At 36.2% G+C, this 22,240-nt stretch overlaps 1 long non-coding RNA gene across 2 annotated transcripts in view; it reads left to right on the forward strand.

The window, feature by feature from the left end:
• LOC141570400 (uncharacterized) overlaps positions 1-21,422 on the forward strand; it is a 43,917-nt gene extending 22,495 nt beyond the window's left edge. Inside the window, exons 3-6 of one of the 2 annotated variants that reach the window (XR_012494403.1) lie at positions 1,018-1,071; positions 19,201-19,368; positions 19,519-19,605; positions 20,433-21,422. This is a non-coding gene — a long non-coding RNA (uncharacterized LOC141570400). The remainder of the gene's footprint in view (positions 1-1,017; positions 1,072-19,200; positions 19,369-19,518; positions 19,606-20,432) is intronic. The other variant, XR_012494404.1, reaches the window with a different exon arrangement.
• The last annotated feature ends 818 nt before the right edge of the window (positions 21,423-22,240 follow it).

Raw genomic sequence — 22,240 nt, forward strand, 5'->3', positions numbered from 1 at the left:
AGGCAAACAACTACATGGACAAGAAAGCATTGAGGAATGGCAGAGGTCATGTGTGGCTGGATTTATGGGTTATAAGGCTGGAAAAAAAAAAAGAAGGCCTTTGGGGCTTGTTCTGTAGGATTTTAAATCCTACTGAGGATTTTAAACAAAGGAGGGACATGATCTGTGCTCTGGAAATGTGGTTCTGGTATCCTTGAGGAGGATGGATTGGAAATGGGAGAAACTAGAAAGAAACATGGAGGTCCATTAAAAGATTGTAACAATTGTCAGGTAAGAAATAGTGAGGGTCAGTAAGTAGAATGGTAAGCATGGGAAGGAAGGAGGGAACAGGTTTGAAACTGTTTTAGAATTGAAAATGGTAGAATTCTCTGACTGACTGGATGGATGTAGAAATGGGTGGAAGGTTTAAGAAAAATTCAACAATGCTGCATAAATTTGAGGAAGCCATTACAGGTGCAAGTGGTGGGAAAATGGTATAACATATCTAGATTATTCATCAAATCCAATCTGGAAAAAAGAATTGTCTTCACCTTTAAGAAATGTCTAGAATATACACTCCTTCTCATCATTTTCTCCTCTACTAATCTATACCAAACTGCCATCCCCCTTGCCTGGATTAATAAATACCTTCTAGTTTCCCTGTTTCTGCTCTTGGCTTTCTATAGTCTATTCTCAATATAGCAGCCAAAATTATTCTGCTAAAATATAAGGACAAGCTTCTCCTCAATATTTTTCACTTGTTTCCCATTTCTCAGAGTAAAGCCAACATTTCTCACATGACCTACAAGGGATCATCCAATCTGCCATCCCTTTTGTTCCCCCTCATCTACACATCCACGCTCACTCACCCACTATCTGCTACCTGGCTCCCTCAGCTCCAGCATCATTGGCTTCCTTTTGTCTCCTATAATATACAAGGTATACTTCTGCCTCATGCCTCTGCATTTGCTTTTGTCTCTGCTGGGAATGCTCTCACTTGGAAATCTGCATGGCTCAACTCTGTGATTTTTTTTTCAGGCCTTCACTCAAATGTCATTCACAAAGAGGTCTTCCCTAGTGACTCCATGAAACGTAAGCATGCCCCTCTTTCTTCCCCTTCTCTGCTTAATTTTCATTCTGAGCACTTTTCATTGTTTAACATACTCACTTTTAACCTTAATTACCTTGTTTATTGTATGTCTTCCTCACTAGAATGTAAGCTTCTTGAAAGTGGGTTTTAAAAAAAAAAATTAATGCTGTATCAAAGAGTGTTTGACACAGGCATTGCTCAGTAATTGTTGAATGAATGAAAGTTTTAGGGAAATGCAATTTATAACAAAAGGCTAAAACTGGGGAAATTATTTTCATAAGAATAAAAAGCATCGAGAAATATTCCAAGATCTCCACCAGCAAGCAGTGTTATTCATTAATATTTCACTAAAATGCTTTTAAACATTTAAAATATATTACCCAAGTAATAGAGTAATAACTAAAAGCATTATGTAGTTATTGTTGATTTTTAAATGTTAAAACTGGTATTACAGGGAGAATTTTGTGACTATATAGCATGAAAAGTATAGCCTAAAAACATGATTCTTGGATGGGGTGAGGAGTAGAAACAGGATCACCGATGCCAGCTCTGTGAATTCCACATCTAAACCAGGAGGCTGGATGCAGACAGTTGGTGAGGTTGCAAATCATTAAAGAGCTCAAAGATCTCCTTATATTTATTCTTCTTTGAGACACTAAAAAGGAATTTAATTCTTATCTGTTCTCCACTCTAAACCATTACATTGAAAATCATGCAACAACATAAATCATCGCTCTCCTAACATCTCCAAACAATTCACCAGTGATGTAAGTATGAACTGTAAACTTTAGAGAAATGTATCTTATACAATGAATGAAGTGTAGGTGGAAAACATTATAATTGTGTAATGTCCAAGCTAAATAATCCGAACAGTGAAAAAGGTGGAGATAATAAAGTCAACCTTTAGGAGTCGCATGATTAATTCATCCATTTGTCACCTTTGATTGAACTTTTCCTTTGTGCTAGGTACTGTTATGCTTGGTGGGGATGCAAGATTAGTAAAAGTAATGCTCATTGCAGATGAAATTCTCACTGTAATTGGGAACACAGGCAGGAAAATGAATAATTGTTTTACTGTATAAAATATCATGATAGAGTTACACAAAAGATGCTATGGGAGGCAATGAGAAGAAAACATCCAATCACAAAGGCCCTTTGTTGGTGGGATCCAGCATGTAACTGTGAGGATAAAAATCAATATGCATGGTTTTGCGCATCTATACAGGCTTGTAGTAATAGAAAATATAAAAATGAATATGTGAAAGTATAACTTTATACTATTTTGAATTAATCAAATTGATAGCTAAATTTATAAATGATGCAATATTCTTGTAGATGACAATTTGAAAATTTGAATCAGAATTTCAGGACAGAGCTTAGGACTAGAAAGCAGCATTTCGATATTATTGATTTGTAGGTGATAAAGCTGTGGAAGTGAATAAGATTAATCCGAGAGCAGAGAGCAAGAAGAGGGTCTAATACTTATGCATGTGTATGTATATGTGTATGTATTTAAGGTCAGATGAAGGAAGAGAAGCCTGTGACACAAATGATGGAAACATATCAAGGGAGTTAGAGTCAAACCAGGAGACCCATTTTAAATATCAAGACGAGAAAATCTGAAGAAAGAAATTCTTAATCCTGCCAAATGCTTCATAGCATCAAACGGAATGGCTAAAAAGAAATATTATTGATACAATAAAATACTGTGGATAACTTCTTTAATTGATGACTAGTCTCAAAGTTTTAAAATGGTTTTATTACTCTTTAGTATTATGTTAGGCACCTTCACACCTACAAAAAGTAATTTAGCAACTATAGAAAAAAATAACCAAATACAAAGTTTTCAATTGTGTCAGAACACATATTACCTGGTTTTTATTAGTCCAATAAAAGCTATGGATTTTTTTTTTCAAAAATTCAGGTTTGGATAAAGTCTACATGATTTCTGGATTTTCAAAATAACCCTATAAGACCATAAGGAGGGTATAGCATGGATCCAATTTTATAGTATCTATATATTTTTTTTCCAGATCACTGTTTCTTGCCCTCTTCTTTCGTAATATTTCCTATAGACTTTCTCTGTGGTTTTCAAAATCCCACTGGCATATTTTTATAGTACTCTACATTTGTCTTGTTGTGGGCTCAGATATTTCTAGAAGATCATATCACAGAGCCTAATAAAACACAGATAATGACATTTTTACCGATGTGGTGCGTCCATTTCTTACCGAGTTTCGGGGCCACACCATCCAATAACTGGAAGAGTTGGCACTAAGGAAGTTTGGGTCGCTGGCGGGCGGCAACATGATTACTGGCTGGAGGAAATGTGGATGAGTTGGTCTGTGTCTAATCCTTTTGTGGCTTCCTGTGTGACACACTGTAATGAAAACATCACCGCAAATTATAAGAATTGTCAAAATAGGCTACCAGAATTTTTTTTTTTTTCTCTACAGTTTGCTAACCAAAATTGTGCAGTGCGTTTTATTTCACACATGCGTGTAGACCGCTCTCACTCACTGGATAGACACAGAAGCTGAGCAGTTAACATGTGATAAGGAGGTTAAATCCTCTTTGAGGTCAATGGATTGGGGTGTAGAAGATAGTTGTTTCATGAGTTGGAATATAGAAATAGGTTGAAAGTCAAGTTTCACTCCTGGGGTTAAATCATATTTGCTTTTGAATGTTATGTACTTAGTGTGAGTATGAAAGACAGTCATACCATTTCTAAACTTAACAATATTTAGGAGATTTTGGGGTGTATGATGTTAACAGTTCAATATGTACAAACTTTCTTTTATAAAATGGTTAATTTCTTTAGATCCATTTAGGAAATTTATATACTACTTATTTGATTAGGCCATATGTAGATGAAAAGTTCTTTGGGAAATTAAAAGGGCTTAACCAATTCACTATTGAAACCACACCATTAGAGTAAGAATAGGTATTGTGCTAAGTGCTTTTCAATGATTGTCTCACTTACTCCTCCCATTATGTAGTCTATTATCCTCCCATTTTATAGATGAGGTACCAGAGACAGGCTTACACAGGGAGCCAGGACTAAATCACAATTCAAACCCAGGAAGGCTGACCCCGCACCCACGCCCTTAGCCAGTCAGCGAGTCCTTGCCCACCTCGGTACGCTTTCTTATGTGCTGCCACATCCTTTATTTCACCTAAGCTCCTCAGCACTGTGAGGCAGGCCAGTAAAGACAATTACTCCTACTTTGAAGATGAGGTTCATAGACAATTAAATGGCTTGTGCAGGGTCTCATAAAAAAATCTGTGACAACTGGACTAAATTCCAGTTTTCTTAATTTTACGTTAGGCTTGTTGTCTGTTAATCAGCTCATTGTTTTTACAGAAACTAGAATTTTTCTTAGGAAAAAATAATGAAATGTTCAAATGTAGTATATATGTGCTTAAAAATTATCATTAACATTTCTCTTAAAGCTAACAAAATATGAAAGTAAATTTTTTCTTTGATGCACTAATTCAATAGGTAGTTGCTAGGCTGCTTGATGGGCCAGAAATAAAACTTTGGAAGCATTAGGCTCATAAATAGTAGCTGAGGTCAGCAGAGAAGAATGGGCTCCCTCAGGGAGAAGTGTTGTGAAAGTATCATGCTATGATCAACAAGGAAATGAAATCCCAAAAATGATTTGATGCATATGATTAAGACAATTGAAATAGTTTAAGACAATTACTCTATTTTCAATGGCTCCCACGGCCATTCCCCCCTATACCTAAAAACAACAAGTCAGTTAAACACATACTTAATGCACACTTAACATGTCTAAAGCACTACTATGCAGAGGACAAAAATGACTGACACTGAACGCCAGTTTTACAAGGAAGGTCTTTTTAAATAAGGACTAGGCGATATGGCAATAGTGTTAATATGAGGTAGAATGTGAGAAGTGCCATAAGTAAAAAAAAATACAATGGGTTCAAGGAAGGGTGAGAGCACATCTGGTTGGGTGAAATCCAGAAAGTTTTGTAGGGAAACATTTTGTAGGATGGGTAAGGTTTCAACAAAAGAGAGAAGTGTGGGGTGAGGGTAGTGGGGGAATTTCAACAAAGTGGCTTTCAATCTACAAACTGAGAGAGAGAATGAAAGGAAGTTTATATTTTACCCTAATTTCTTAACATTACAACTGTTTTTTTTTAACCAGTTCTCTGCAAAGAATAGAACTATAAAGTATAGTATTTTAAATCTAAAACTTTTATTGATAAATCTTTTCTGTCAAGAAAATTAAAGAATTGTGCGATCAAGATAACCTGAATGATTATGTCCGTTGCAGTAAGTGAGGAAAAAAAAAAAAAAAAAAAGAGGGCTTAAGTAATTGGCTTTTCAAGAAAAAGCCATTGGAAAGTTAAAAATAGAGTTAGTACCATCTTTGGAGTTTCTTCTACTTCTTCACGTCTTAGTACAAAATGATAGAGATTATAAAAACTTAATTCTGGAATTGAAAAATGGATATTAATGAAATGAGCAAAAAAATGTTTTATAACGTGCTTGCAATTGACAACATTTTATAACAACTTCTTCTTAAATATGGTTAAGTTTACAAAGGTCCTCTGCTTTTCAGAAACATCCAAAAGCTATTTTTCACCTGATAAAAATCTCTCAGCTCATCATGCTAGAATGTCTGAGACTCATTAGAACATACCAAATACATTCCACTTATCGAATGAATGAAACTACCAGAAGGTTGCTATGCTGAACACAACCTATATAACAAACATGTGTGGCAACTCCCCATGGACCTATTGGATTGCGGTGGTAACAGACGGTAAACTCAGCCCTTAGCTAACAATCCAAGGTTCTCCCTTCTCTTAGGGTACAAGGCATCATTTCCCAAGAATTCTTACCCCAAAGTATTGAAATTATTAGCAGCTAATTATGTTTCAGTTAATATGGGCACCATGATGGTTCAGAATCAAAGAAATTAAGGGATGAGGAATTTGCAGTGGGTAAATTTGAATTTGAGAATGGCCAAATAGTTTTTATACAATATTGTCAGACTAATTTAGGTGAAGCTTGAAGCTATTTTAGTGGACTCAAACTTTAGAAAGAAGAATGAAATTTTCTTCTAAGTGGAAATAATGTTCTAATCATATGATTTAGGGCCCTTCTAATCTGGTTTTCTGTTGCTTTGATAACAGGAATTTAGTCTAAGCTCAGAAAGAACTAACTGATTAATCCATGATAATAGAACACTTGGGAAGTTCTATGTTTAAATGACTCAAGTGCATTATTTTAAGAGTTTAAGAAAATTAGTTAAAAAGGATTTTGGGGTATTATTTTTTTGTTATTTCCATAGTCAGTCCCTGTTTGCCTTTATTTAAAGATAGACTTTATTTTTTAGAGCAATTTTAAGCTTATAGCAAAACTGAGCAGGAAATACAGAGTCCCTATATATCCCCTTCCCCATACATGCACAACCTCCTCCGTGATGGACATTCTGCACCAGAGTTGTACATTTGGTACAACCAATGGACCTACACTGACACATCACTGTCATCCCAAGTCCAGAATTTACATTAGGGTTCACCTCGGTGGTATATATTCTATGGGTTTGGAAACGTGTAATGACATGTATCTATCACTGTAGTATCATGCAGACAACTTTCACTGCCCTAAAATCCTGTGTTCCACCTATTCATCTTCCCCTCCCTCCTTAACTCCTGGCAGCCACTGATCTTTGTACTATATCCATAATTTTGCCTTTTTCCAGCACATCAGATAGTTGGCCTTTTAGGATTGGCTTCTTTCACTTAGTAATATGTAGTGTTTTTTTTTTGTTTGTTTTCATCTTTTCATGGCTTCATAGCTCATTTCTTTTCAGCACTAAGAAATATACTCTGTTATCTGGATATACCATAATTTCTCTACCCATTTACCTACTGAAGGAAACCTTGATTGCTTCCAACCTCCTTTCCCTCCCTTTTTGAGCTATCTCTTCTGTTTAACTACAGATCCCTTTGCAAATACATTCACTGCAAATGTAGAAGTTCTAAGATGTAAGTGTTCTTGAAGCAACTGTTTTCAAAATACTGATTCCTAGGTCTCACCATCAGAAGTTATGCTGCAGGTACGATTGGGTCACAGGAATCTGCCTTTTGTGTAAGCTCCCATCGGGTGTTCTAATGCAGATGTACTTTGAGAAATTTTGGCATAAATGTAGTTTAATACTAACAAATCAAGTGCTAGGGCACTAAAACAAGTAAATAAAAATAAGCAGCCAAAGATGTGCCAAGTACCATTTAGAATTCAAGAATTCACCAATTAAAAATGCAAAGAGTCAAATCAAAATGCAATAATGCTTTTGAGAGGTTATTACTTCTAAGGTTCTCTATCAGAAACAATGGACATACAAAGATGTAGATGCCCAGATCTGTAACTACTGAGTCCAGAGGACTATAACTAGGCTCATGAGTAGGCACTGTCAGTGGTGTTAGTATTTACTACATGATTTGACCATGAGTTTTCTTATTTGATACTGCTGATTTCCCCAAATTTATGTTTTCAGAATGAATGGGCCTAAAATGGAAATAATTTTTTTAGATACGTTGTTTCCAAGTGCTGGTACTTTCTAGGAAAGAATTTAAAGTAAAAATGGAAAGAACATGAAGGTGGACCTCATTTCACTAGCCCATGGGTTCATTCTGTGCTAGCTAAACGTTTTCTGATTTCATTTTGTTTTCTGTTTTCTTGTTAAAATTTCACTCTGCGCATACCCAAAGTATTGCAAATGTGCCTCTTTCCTAGGGATCTATGAATTTAGCCAACGTGTATTTCCAACCCAAAACAGGATCTGATCTCTTCACTGAGATAGTACTCATGAGAAGCTTTTTTCATTTAATAGCATACTGCCCTTTCTTTGAAAATTTATTTGAGAGATATTAAGAAAAATCTGGTGGAGCCAAACCACCTATGTATGAAATTGAACAGATTGCATATTCTCCATTTTAAAACCTTAAGATCTTTAGTATTTTTTAATTATATATATATACATACATATATATGTATCTATTCCCTGTACCTAATAATTAAACCTATTTTGGTAATAGTTTAATTTTATTATTAGCTTTTCAAGAACAACATGAACAAAGCTTTTTTTTTTTTTAATTTTATTTTATTAAATTTATTGGGGTGACAATTGTTAGTAAAATTACATAGATTTCAGGTCTACAATTCTGTATTACATCATCTATAAATCTCATTGTGTGTTCATCACCCAGAGTCAGTTCTCCTTCCATCACCATATATTCGATCCCCCTTACCCTCATCTCCCACCCCCCACCCTCCGCCCCCCTTACCCTCTGGCAACCACTAAACTATTGTCTGTGTCTATGAGTTTCTGTTTCTCATTTGTTTGTCTTGTTCTTTTGTTGTTTTTGGTTTATATACCACATATCAGTGAAATCACATGGTTCTCTGCTTTTTCTGTCTGACTTGTTTCGCTCAGCATTACTCTCTCAAGATCCATCCATGTTGTCACAAATGTTCCTATATCATCTTTTCTTACTGCGGAATAGTATTCCATTGTGTATATATACCACAACTTCTTTATCCATTCATCTATCGAAGGACATTTTGGTTGTTTCCATGTCTTGGCCACCGTAAACAAAGCTGCAATGAACATTGGAGCACACGTGTCTTTATCTCTAAATGTTTTCAGATTTTTGGGTAGATACCCAGGAGAGGGATTGCTGGGTCATATGGCAATTCTATTCGTAATTCTTTGAGGAACCTCCACACTGCCTTCCATAACGGCTGCACCAGTCTGCATTCCCACCAACAGTGTATGAGGGTTCCTTTTTCTCCACAGCCTCTCCAACATTTGTTATTATTTGTCTTGTTGATGATAGCCATTCTGACTGGGGTGAGGTGATATCTCATTGTGGTTTTGATTTGCATTTCTCTGATGATTAGTGATGTTGAGCATTTTTCCATATGTCTATTTGCCATTTGTATGTCCTCTTTGGAGAAATGTCTCTTCAAGTCCTCTGCCCATTTTTCAATTGGGTTGTTTGTTTTTTTGTTGTTGAGTTGCATGAGTTCCTTGTATATTCTGGATACTAGCCCCTTATCGGAGGCACTATTTGCAAAAATCTTCTCCCATTCAGTTGGTGGCCTCTTTATTTTGTCAATGGTTTCTTTGGCTGTGCAGAAGCTTTTAAGTTTCATATAGTCCCATTCGTTTATTTTAGCTTTTACTTCCATTGCCTTTGGAGTCAAGTTCATAAAATGCTCTTTGAACCCAAGGTCCATAAGTTTAGTACCTATGTTTTCTTCTATGCAGTTTATTGTGTCAGGTCTTATGCTGAAGTCTTTGATCCATTTTGAATTAACTTTGGTACATGGTGACAAATAGCAGTCCAGTTTCATTCTTTTGCACGTGGCTATCCAATTCTCCCAGCACCATTTATTGAAGAGGCTGAACAAAGCTTTTTTTATGATTTGTCCCTGGAAAGCAACTGTCAGCTGTCAACTCTATCACAACTCAGATCCCTTCATGGGTGAAATTCAGCATGAGTTAACTCCTCCCTCATCTCATGAACTAATATGTTCTGAATGTAATAGCTTGATTTATTCATTTAAAAACTGTTTATTGAGAGCCTACCTCGGGCAGGGCATTGTTTTAGGCACTTAATGCAAATGAAGACATTCCAGATTCCATCATTCAGTTCTAATAACTTTAACTTTTTCTATTAAAAAACATTTACAGGAATGAATCATTCACACACTTGCAAAATAAATTACACAGTGAGCTATTGTTGGAAAAAGAAAATAAAGGCTTCTCCTCATCTTACCCAGCTTGTATTCAATTCCCCATGGTTAACCATTTTTCAGATATTCAAAGGTATACTTCTAGACAGAGTTATGCATGTACAAGAGTACAAATATACATATAGAAACATTTACATAAACTGTTTATAAATAAAATGGAATATTAAAAGTATTGTTTAGCAATATGCTTTTAAATTTCAGTAAATTAGAATATTTGTACATGCCAATCATCTCATTATTAGCAGATAGTGTCCTATTACTAGACAAACTTACCTTATTTTATTTATTTATTTATTTATTACTATCTACAACAATATAGTAGATGTAATTATGCATATAATCTGATACTTTTTTGCGAACATTTATATATGATAAATCCTGAAGAAAATCTTAGCATTAGAATTGCTAGGTCAAAAATTTAAACATTTTACTAGATATTACTAAATGATATTTATATTAGTTTTCTAATGTATAACAAATTACCACAAATTTAGCGGCTTATACAATGCATATTTATTGTCTCAGTTTTCAAACTTTGTTACCATATTATTGACTATATTCCCTATGCTGTACTTTACACCCCTGTGACTATTTTGTAACTACTGATTTGCACTTCTTAATGCCTTCACCTTTTTTCACACAGTCCCCCAACTCCCCTCCATCTGATAGCCATCAGTTGTTCTCTGTATCTATGAGTCTGTTTCTGTTTTGCGCTGCTGTTGTTGTTCTTTAGATTCCACATATAAGTGAGATCATATGGTATTTGTCTCTCTCTCTGGCTTATTTTACTTAGCATAATACCCTCTAGGTCCATCTATGTTGTTGCAAATGGTAAGATTTCATTCTTTTTTATGGCTGAGTAATATTCCATTGTATATACGTACCACATCTTCTTTATCCAATCATCTATTGATGGGTACTTAGGTTGCCTCCTGACCTTGGCTATTGTAAATAGTGCTGCAGTGAATACAGGGGTGCAGTGAACATATATCTTTTCAAATTAGTGTTTTGGGATAATATCCTTTTATTTACTTATAGTTGCCTGACAATTAGACCTGCAAGCCCTTTCACTTTTGCCATCCAATGCAATATAATCATGAAAACGACATCCCATAATTTTTGCCACACTCTATTGATTAGAAACAAGTTACAGGTCTCACCCACATTAAATGTGAGGGGGTATACAAAGACATGGGTCACTGAAGGCCATTTAAGAATTCCTTGTATCACAGTATTCTAAGAGTGTTATAATAACCTATATTCTCACCAAAATTTTCAAGGAGGGCTTTATCAACCAGGGTTTAGTCAGGAAAACAGAGGTCACACTATGAATTCCATAAATGAGATTTAAGTACTTGGATTAGAAGCTTCTACAACAATTGGAAGAGCTAGGAAAGCAGATCCAGGTAGCTGCCAGCAATGATTCCTGGCTGTAGCAACAACTTGAGTGCTTCTTTGGAACTTGCCAGTAAATTGCTGAAATTTCCCAGAATCTCTGGGAAGATCTGAGTAACTACCTCAGTCATCAGTAGGAAAATGGGTGGGTCTCTAGAGCTAGTCAAAACCTCACATCTGCACACTCATCTAGCTGCAATAACCTCTGGAGAACGATGATTCTTATGTCCCTTCGGCTACCCTAATCTGGCACAAATGTGTCTTATTAGCAGCATACCTGGAACTATGTAATGAAGGGGATTTGGATAAAGCCAATCCTGGCTTCTGTTCTGTGATGAAAGGGACTTTAAAAGGGGGGATAGGGATGCTTTGCTAACACCAGACAGTCTAGCACTCATTCTCCACATCCATGTCAACCCTAAAAATGAGCAAATGTTGCCATTCTGAGAAGTGTGAATAACAGTCATGTGTGGTTAGTTTTAACTTGCATTTCCTTGATCAGCAGTTCCTTGATCAGCAGTAAGACGGATCATCTCTTTGTTCTAACATTTTAATCCAATCTGAGCAGTTTATATTTTATTTCTTAGAAGGCACTCTTACAAACTTGGGATGTCCAAACCTATTATTACATACAATATTCAGGCTGCCCCCAGTCCTGCCATTCAACCACTGATGTAAAAGGAACAGCAACAGAGCCAATTCTGGAAATCCAGCTTCATCTTTCACTTTCAGGGTTTTTGTTAAAACTACTCTATCATAGAAGAAAAATGCTTAAATATTAAAATATGCCCAAAGGTCAAATGGCACAGATGAATCTAATGAGTTAAATAGGGAATAATTAAAGGAAATAAAACATTTTCTATTAGTCTCCAAGTGTTGAACTTAGAAGAGTGTTGAACTCCAAGTGTTGATTGTTATATTTTACATTTAAAAGCTAATTTGAATTTCTTCCTTTTCACTTCATATCTAGTGATAAACTGTTGTTTCTAGACACACTAAGTAGGTAACACACACAAAAATGTTTTATAGTCAAATGCCTATGTCATCAATAATCGAAAGGCTAAAAATGGGACGTAGTGGCAATCATTACTATTTTAAAAAATCATTATGTTTAATTTCTACATGATGCTCAAACTTGGAAAGCATACATTGATATTTCCTTTATGTGACTTTTTTTTGGTCACAGATGTAGTTTAGGCTCATTTTAGCTATTACATTTATATGTTATGAACTCTTCATCTTCACCTTTATTTTAGGAATGCCTATTATGGTTTGATTTTAACTTGATCAACAGAAAACCAGGTGCATAGCAAATAAATTGCATTTATTGGCAAGCCTGAATATGATTATTTTTCATTTTGTTTATTATCAAATGCATTATATGTACTCCACAAAAATACTATCTCACTGAGCAATAATTCAACCCATTATATCAGTGAAATATAATAATATATTTAAACTGTTCCTGAGCCATTGATTATATAAAGCAGGGAATTGCTAACTATAATAAGAAATAACCCTTAAATTCAGTGGCTAAAGACAATAGAAGTTACTGAAGGAACAGTCTGATGTAGGTGTTTCTATCTACATGCAGATTTCCTCCGTATGGTGATTCAGGGATCTAGGTTTCTATTATCTTGTGGGTATATAATCTCCTAGGACATGAAGGATGGCCTTTGCATCCACCTTGTGGAGTGGGAAAATCCCCAGTTTAATCTTTCAGTTAATTGAATTGCCTCTGGGAGAAGATCAGACTAAGAGCATGGCTCCCAGGAAACATTCAGGTGGACAAAATGGCTCATGGGAAAACGCAGATTAGAGATTTGATTTAGTTTTCCACAATAAAGCCTGCAGTCTCAAGGAGTTCCCCTTAAATTGAAAGAGAAATATAAAATGTCTGAGTGTGTGTGTATGTGTGTGTATATATGTGTGTGTTTGTAATGCAGAGGGAGGTGATGATGGTGGTGGTGGTGGTGAGAAAGCAAAACACAAAAACAAAACAGCAACAACAGCAGCAACAACAAAAACAACAACGAAACCCAAAAGATATATGAGATCATGCCTTGAAATGAACTGTGATCATTTTATCAAAGAAACCTATCACTTTTTTGGGATAAAACTGTATTGCTAAATAATCTGTGAACTTGGACTAAAGTCCTGTAATGCTCAAGATTTAAAACAAGTCTTGGGACTGCATTCTTCTCATGTGCTGGTGACTGAGAAACCTGTGCAGACTGTATGGGGCTTAATCTAATGACTACTTTAGTTGCAGCCAAAGAGGATACTGAAAAGGAAAAAAAAAAAAACACAAAAAACACCAAAATGTCTTCTAGGGTGGAGCCCAGGGAGATCTTCCTAACATGTGCAATTTGGGTCTAATTAAGAAATATCCCCATACTCTTGGCTGAAAAACCTTATAATGATTGCCTCGAAGGATTTCAGAATTGCTGCAGGCCAGTGGGTTCTGTGTTTTTCTCAGCCATCCTATTTCCAGTAGGACTTTTACTGTGGTTACTATTCCATCACTGTGTATTGAGTGGCTGTAGGACAGATGGATTCACATTTGCAAGTGATTTAGAGATGACTACGAATCACTTACAGATAATGGACTTTGATGAAGATGCCAAGAGGACGGGCCTTCCGGCTTTCTCCCGTGAGGAAGGCTTGAATGGGATCCATGTGTGCAAAGAAGGGAGCAAAAGAATGTTTGGTGCTCAGAAAGGCAGACTGTGGCAAACATTTTGATGCTCACCCAATGTTCCATCTGCTCTCCCACATTTCCCAGCCTCAGTCTCTGATTTTGTAGCAGAGTTCCTTGCAGAGTGCCAATATGGCGGGGAATAGGGGTGGAGTATTGAGGGTAAGGCATGGAGTTGGGAGAAAAGATAAAAATTAGAATAGCTGAACATACTTAGGATATATTTTGCCTATTTTAAAATGTATCTGGGAATGACAGAGTCCATCATCCATTTGATAGAAATAATAGTAGCTGGCATATATCAAACATCTACATGCGCTAGCCACTATATCAAGTCACTTAGTCATCACAATTGCCCTATGAGTTGGTACTAATATTATTCCTGTTTTACAAGTGAGGAAATTGACATAGGGTAAAGTTAAGCAGCTTTTAAGTGGTACCAAGCTCATAAGTGGTAAAGATGATATAAGTGACCTCAGCAGATTTATAAGCAGAGCAGAAGGCAAAGTCAGGAAAGGGTCAAGAACCAAGGTTATAGTACCAAAAGCCTCTGTTGTTATAATCATTGGTATGTTTGCCAGAAGGGGCAAAGTGAAGGGTAAGAAGCACCAGAGACTGGTTATTTCTAATTCTACTCTGTGCATTTGTCTAACTAGTTATTTGAGGGGAGAATTTTATGATAAAATTTTACTTAGCGCTATTTCATTTTTCCCCTTTCTTTCTTTTGTATTTCATTCATCAACCTATGTGAAATATGTTTAGCTGAAACGCATAAAAGGTATTTTAAAATTCACATATCAAATTACAAATGCTAGTTTAGTACTACATAAAGTTAGAATATGACTTCAAATTGCACTTAAGATCATTGTATGTATAAGATATATTCTTTGAAACAGTCTCTTTCAAGTTTCCCTAAATATAACATTTTAAAGAAAAAAACTAACAACATATAGTAGTTTACATTGAACTGTTGGTGTTTGGTGATTTTTTTTCACTTTAAATGGAGTTTAATGTATTATTTTTTAAATTGATTTGCTCTTAATGCTACCAAACTATAGATGGTCTCAAAAATAATGAGGTGTAATGTACTGTTGCTACATTTTGTTATAAGAACCACCAACTTTGGATGTGTCATGGATAACACTTTCCTTTTGACTAGGCACTATTAATCGGGTGTCAGACCTTTTTTATTTTTACTAAACTAGAAATTACCCTTATTGCTGTAGATTCTTTTCTTTATTTTTAGATTTCAAATTCTAATATTCACATCACTAAAAATTTTAAAAAGACATGAAAAGAAAGTAAATTATACTAACACTGTGGTCATGTTATCCTTTTTCTGATCTTTTCCATCAAAAATATGCATAGTTTATGCTGATGCTATAATATTAATTTTATCATTTTTCTCAGTAAAAGAGGATACACACCTTGAAAATAGAACCTAACCTGAAAGTGATGGCCCAAGATAAACATTTGAGTTTAAAGTAGTCCTCCCTTAAAGCACCTTAAACTTCCTAAGAAGAGACATTCCCTATTAGCACAGAGTCTCTGGTAATGGATGAACAGTTTTCTATCCTTTTAGCTATCATAAGAAGTTCACTATAAAATGTAAGCTCAGAACTCACAGTGCCAATTAAAAATAACACCTATTTTAGTTCAAACAAATACCTCTTGTTTCAGAAATGACTTAATTGATGTGACCTAATAGGTATACCATGCCCAATGGAGCAATCCCATCTTAGCATGTTTTTTTTCTACAGTTCTCATCACTGTTGCACAAGGGTTGACTTGTGTAATATTAGCAACGTTTTCAAAGCCTATGCAACAATGTAATAAACTCAGAGAAGGCTGCACTGGCATATAAAGTGCTGAACAAGCACACTCCAATTAACACCGGAATCTTCTGTGATTCATATCAGTACTTCAAAAGCAAATTATATGCATCATTATTTTGCATTTTATTCCATGGGATACATCTAACACTATAAAAGAAACATCCAAGGAATGCACTAAAATTCTGAAGGATAAACAAAATGTTATCTTGCTTTGCTGCATATAAATTTTGTTTTATATACTTATAGAAGCTGTGGATCTAATGGGTGAAGGACCTGTTTAAAAAGAATTCCAGAGTTGCATTTTGAACCTGAAATTAGTTGGTGTTAGGTGATTGGTAACCCTTACAAAAAATATGAGGTTAAACATTATCCATCTGACTATTCAGACAGTTTAAAATGTCAGAAATATATTTTCAGGTTTCCTATGGCCTTTTAACAATCATATATAAAATGAATATTAAAGAGAAAAGATCTTAATTTTTTACTTTTTAATTGGAAAGCTAGTTAAAAATAATAGTGCTCTTTTAAAATATCTTATTATTGGATAATCATATTTAATTTTTCTTAATATTTTAAGTAATTCAACAGGAGATAATATAGGTAAGCTTGATGAACAAAAGGTCACAATGTACTTTATTTATTTAATGTAGACAAAATAAGAAAATATGAGTCGTCCAAGTAAACATACCAGATAGATGGTAACCTAAGCTGTAAAAATACTTTAAAAAATGAATTAAAGAAAAAGCTAAAATGAATGCAATGTTACAGTAGAGATAGTTCGGGGCCATTAACTCCTTGAGTCACCAGCACCAGGAATAATACAGCAAAGATTTAGTCATAGTGTCTAGAATACGCAAAAGATACTTGGTGACACAGAAGAGTGATACTTACTTTACGTTTGTGAGGAGGTGATTCTTAATTTCATAAACATAATTTAAAATACATGTATTTTTGACCACATGAACGTATGTATTTAAAATGATTCCATACTCTTTTCAATGTCTGCCTTGACTTCATGAGCACAAGCTCTTGCGGTGACTCCACAGGCAGGGACTGACCCTCCCAGAGGGTCAGGTTTCCAAGGCACGCAGCTTCTGATCAATGCTCCAGCATACTCGATCAGGGAATGGTTACAAGGAACGCTGGCTGGAATGTGCACTTTGACAGAATTTATAGATACCATTATATTTCTGGTGGCATTACAAGGGATGAAAGCTCCATTAACCTATTAAGCACAGAGGGTATAAAAATGCTCACTGGTAGAAAATCATGGAGACCAGGAGGAAAGGTTTTGCTGCACTGCTGTGCTGGAAATGGATGAGAGAAAGCTGTTTATACACGGAGCTAGATCTTAATCTCTTTGTCATAGAAGGGGAAGGACTTTTCGAAAATGGATGCCTGCTTAATCTCCTCTCTTCTCAGGAAGCTTCTGGCAGCAGCGCAATCACGTGACTCCAGTGTGGGCATGGACATGTGGCCTTCGGCTACCCTTCCGGCACATATTGCTCTCTGCAGAAGTCTATGCAGGCGTATGGTTGTCCCTGGGTGGCCATCTGTGGCCATTCTGTAGTGTGTCAGTAATCAGAGTGCCTCAGATGTTATTGTAGAGAACTAGTGGTTTTCATTCCCATTTATGTACTTTGGGGGAAAGGGGTCAATGTGGGGAGCTGTCTAGAGACAAGGGCTACCCTGAGCACAGGTGCAGCAGACAGCAGCCGGTATGGTGAGATGTGAGGGTAAATAAGTGCTCACAAGCACCAGTCTTGCTTCAAAGGGGCTGTGATGAGTGCGAAGGGATGAATATGGTTTCTATGTTTGCTGATGTGAAAATGCTGATTTCAGGCAGCCAGGAATGTTCACTGATCCAAAATATCTCCCTTTTCTGACCGTCTGTGTTCCTGAAATCGCAGCAATCAAGTATTCTTTCTTTGGGAGTAAGTCTTTGCCTTTTCTAGGAATGCTCTTTAGAAATCTATTTATTACACTGAGGGAGAATGCTTTTATATTGTTACTTACTTTTTTCCAGGAAACAAAGGAAACTTTGTTTCCATTCATTTATTCAGTCATTCATTCAAGAAATGCTAGGTTTTGTGATGAAAATACAGAGATTAAGGCTGTTGCTGACCTCAAGTTTTTACTATATAGAAGAAGTATTAATAAACGTATTTGAAAAACAATTCAAGACAAAAATATGATTACTGGTATAACTCAGTGGTTGCCCCAAACAAGTCAAGTATCAAATTGTTTGTTAAGTTCCACCAAGAATGCTTTTCAAATAATTATAATAGGTAACATGGCTATTGTATACTGACTACTACATCTTAAGTGTTTTCCTTGAATTAGTTCATTTAATTCTCACAACAGCTTTAGGAGATAGCTCTATTTTACCATCTCTATTTTACAAAAAAGATCAAATAATTTTTCCAAGGTCGCACACTAGTGAGAGTGAGGGGTGTCTGAGCCATGCCCCAACAAAATGCTGTGGACACCGGAGTAGAAGTACAAACAAAACAATAATTGGAGCACTTGTCTAAAAGGACTAATAGCTGACGTTTTTAAAGTATCTGAATATTTGATTGAATTCAAGTTTTCTCTCCCATATTATAATTATAATTATATTCAACAGAACCTTTCTGCTGTGGTCAATTTGATCCATCTGGTGGGATACATTTTATTACGGTCACCTAAGACCCATTCTTCCACGTGGAAGGGCTCACACTTTGCATAAATGAAATAATAGTAGTCTATTTGATATCTGAAGGAAATAGAATATTTACTCCCTCAATTTTCCTTCCTGTCTCTTTTTCTCTCACCTTATTTTCCTGATTTTAGTACTATTTTTTTTTCTTCTAGAATTGTTACTCTAGATTGGGATATTGGTATAAAGTCCCTAGTAAATGGTTTTAATGTATGTGTATTGTTTTTCCCTGCTCAGCATCTATTTCTGATAGTAACACCATTTTGTCTTTAGACAAATACCTCTTGCCAACTTCTGGTTGAGGTAGTTTGGGCAGGGCCAAACTCATTTTCTAGGGGCACAGGGTCCAGGCCTGGACAAACAAAGTGCTACAGTTTTAGGTCACCCAGGTCAAGACAATGGCACTCAAGCTTGGGTTTCTTATCACGACTTATAGAAAAGAGAAATTCTTTCCTTGGTGTTTACAATGAGACGTAGGAGGTGAGACTATAGCTGCTTGCCACTGTGTTGGAAGAACCTACAAGAGAATAAAGCTGACAGAGGAAAGGAGAAGCCAGAGATGATGAGAGAGAGCTTTTGGACAACACTGCTTGACTATCGGAATCCAGCGGTACCTAGGAAATCTCTAGAATTTTCCAATTTGTGAGTCTAAAAATTTTCTTTCTTTGTATAAGCCAATTCACATTTTTTTTTTCTGTCTTGCAGCTGAGAAAAACTGACTAGATACAATGATCATAGCCTTTTGTAAACGTATTATCTGCGCCCATTACAAGACATTAGCAATGAAGGGTTCTGGTTTGCTAAAGTTCACCCACCAGGAGAAGGCTTGACCAAGATCACAGGAGAATCGGGATGTTTCATTAAGAAAGACAGGTTAGTGGAAAAATCTGCAGATCATGCTCTTCGGGTCTGGGGAAGTAGAGCCTAGTGTGTGAGAATTGCTATGGCCCTAGACTGACACCACAATGCAAACTTCACGAAAGCATCAACTTCCTTTTGCTATCATTGTATTCCCATCACCAGGCACGATCTTTGGCATCACATGGGAAGTCAATGCATTGCTGATGAAGGAACATATGAGGACGTGCAGCAGAAGGAGTCACTGAGAAGGTCATTCACTTCATCAGGCTTGATCTGACTACACTGGGTATTGTGAGGAAGCGAAGCCAGGTGTAATTTTCGAACAATGGAGCGACTTCATAGTTAGACTGAGTGAGTCAGACCAGGGAGGCTGTAGGGCAGAGTGGTAGGAGCACATGCTTTAAGGTCAGGCAGAACATTTGAATCTAGGCACTGTAATTGCTTTCTCTATGATCTTAGGCAATCTAATCTAATTTTCCTGAGCTTTCATCTCCTCAATTGTAAAACTGGCAGTATAGTATCTCATGTGTTGTTATGGACATGATATGTGATAATGAACACAAAATAATGTCTGGCACACAGAAAGAGCTGCTATCATTTCTTTTTCTTTTTATCATTATTCATGCCATCATAATTATTATTACAGTGAGTCAGAATAGTATAGTGAGAGGAGCTCTACACATTATTAAAATAACTATGCTGTATTCTTGATCTTTTAAAAAAAAATTTAAACTATATTGGCCACTTCAGATCTCCTCCTTTTCTGTAAAATATACTTGTGGAGAAACGAGGTTACATATAAAAGCACTTATTAAATTGAAAAGCATCATAAGAATGCAAGACAATATTATTTTCTCCTACTATATAGGGTTTTGTCATTTGAGCTTTTGGTTTCTCTTATTTGGCTCACTTGACCTTGGCTTTCAAACCACATTGTTCATAAATAACAACAGGGAACCTCAAAAATGCAGTTTCTTGGGCCTCACCCTCAGAGGTTCTGATCCAACAGGTCTGTGGTGGGGGAGTGGGGATGAAGCTGCATTTTTAAACAAGCTTTCCTGTTCGTGCCAATGCAGGTGACCTGCAGACATCCTTTGCGAAACACTGCTCTGTGAGGTGCAACTAATTTGAAGACTGCGATGACCACTCTGGAATTCTGGATCTTGCTTGGTCCTGAAGCAGTGGTTGGTGAGGGCTGCTATGAGAGCTGGGACCCTCTGTGCATCGTCATTTCTATTTGTAGCTGAGTGGAGCTGGCAGCAGGCACAGGTTGGCAGTAGCCTGCAACACACTCCTTGTCAAAGCACATACTGTTTCTGCAGCTGGCACCTATTCCCTGTACATCCCAATTATGACAGTATTACTGAGTCTTGTGACAGCCACACATTTCATCACCTTGGGGGACTGGGCAGAGTAGGTTTGCTGTGGCATGGGTGCTCCGCTCTCCTTTCCTTGTTTTTATCATTGCTTAGGAATCTTGTCGGTGTCACTTGACACTGAGTGTTTGCTGTTCCTAACTGGGGATGTTTGGAGCCCAGACCAGCTCAGAGATTATGTACAAGCTGCAGGTTGTGGAGAGTCTACCTGCTGTAAAACACTCGTCTTCGAAGCATTTCTATTATTAAAGTTGTCATGATTATGATGATCACCATGCCTTTGCCCTCCTTGGCTGGGCTTTTATGCCTCAGCAAATCGTTCCTACCTCTGGATGCACAGGGCTGGCTCTCTATAATTTGATAGAACTACAGGGTACATTTTCCTCTACCTGCATAATGGAGACTTTTGACTCTTGCATAGTTTGTTCCCTCTTAAGGAAAGTAAAGGGGCTTAATGAAAGCGATGTTATACTATTGTACAAAATATACAGTTGATATATGATATATACTCAGAATGCCTGTACTTATTAACCTGATTTAAAAAAAAAAAACGAGTAACAAGTTGATATACAAAGAATCGTATGTTGAGAGTATCTATCTTTTGGATAATCACTGGCAGTAGATTGCATTTAAAAGTTACAATTAAGCAAGATATTAAAATAAACAAGCTTTCTTCTATTTATTTAAGCTATCCTACATGTATGTGTGATCAATAAATGTTACTGATACCACACTCTCATTTGAGATCAGTGTTGAATTTAAAAGTTACTTGGTATTATCTGAAAAAAAAAGATTGCTAATGGTCACATCTGGAATAAAAGGGTGAATACAATTGATACTAATAGGAGAGATAACTGGCAAATGTGAATGTTGACAATAAGTGTAGTAGTAGCCATTTTAGTGATACTTGACTCTTAAGATATATGTAAGTCTGTAGTAGAATCTCTCTCAAAAAAATTAGTGTGGTCCTGGGATATAAGAAAACACAAAAATTAACAAAATAATTACCATACCTGTATTTGAGTGTTATGCCCTCCATATCTGAAGGGAAGCAGAAGCATGGAAGAGGAAAAAAAAATGGTCATGGACTTTATAATGCAACCTTACGTGTTTAAGTTCTAAGAATGAAGTTCCAAGTTATTTAGCTGTAGAAGAGACAGCTGGGATCTGATTTCAATGTAGTAATGGACTTCAAAAACTGGATGCAAGTAATGAATAAGAAAATGTTTAATTTTTGCCCCCACTCAATTTTAGCAAGAGCAAGGGGAAATATGCCTGAATACTAAGTCTGACAGATTTACATTTGAAGTTGATGTTTCTATAAGAACAATTCCTGAAGGATGGCATTGTGAGAACGAGCTTTAAAATACAACACAATCTAGATTGTTAGGATGGTTTTTGAGTGGCTGTGGCCAGTGCTGGAAAGGTCACAGTTCTTTTTAAGGTACTTCAACCCTAGAATTCTATGATTGGGCCTAGTTGTAGCATGGTGTCCAAGAGGAACAGAC

The sequence above is a fragment of the Rhinolophus sinicus genome, linkage group LG03 (assembly GCF_036562045.2).
Source record: "Rhinolophus sinicus isolate RSC01 linkage group LG03, ASM3656204v1, whole genome shotgun sequence".
Classification (NCBI taxonomy): Eukaryota; Metazoa; Chordata; class Mammalia; order Chiroptera; family Rhinolophidae; genus Rhinolophus; species Rhinolophus sinicus.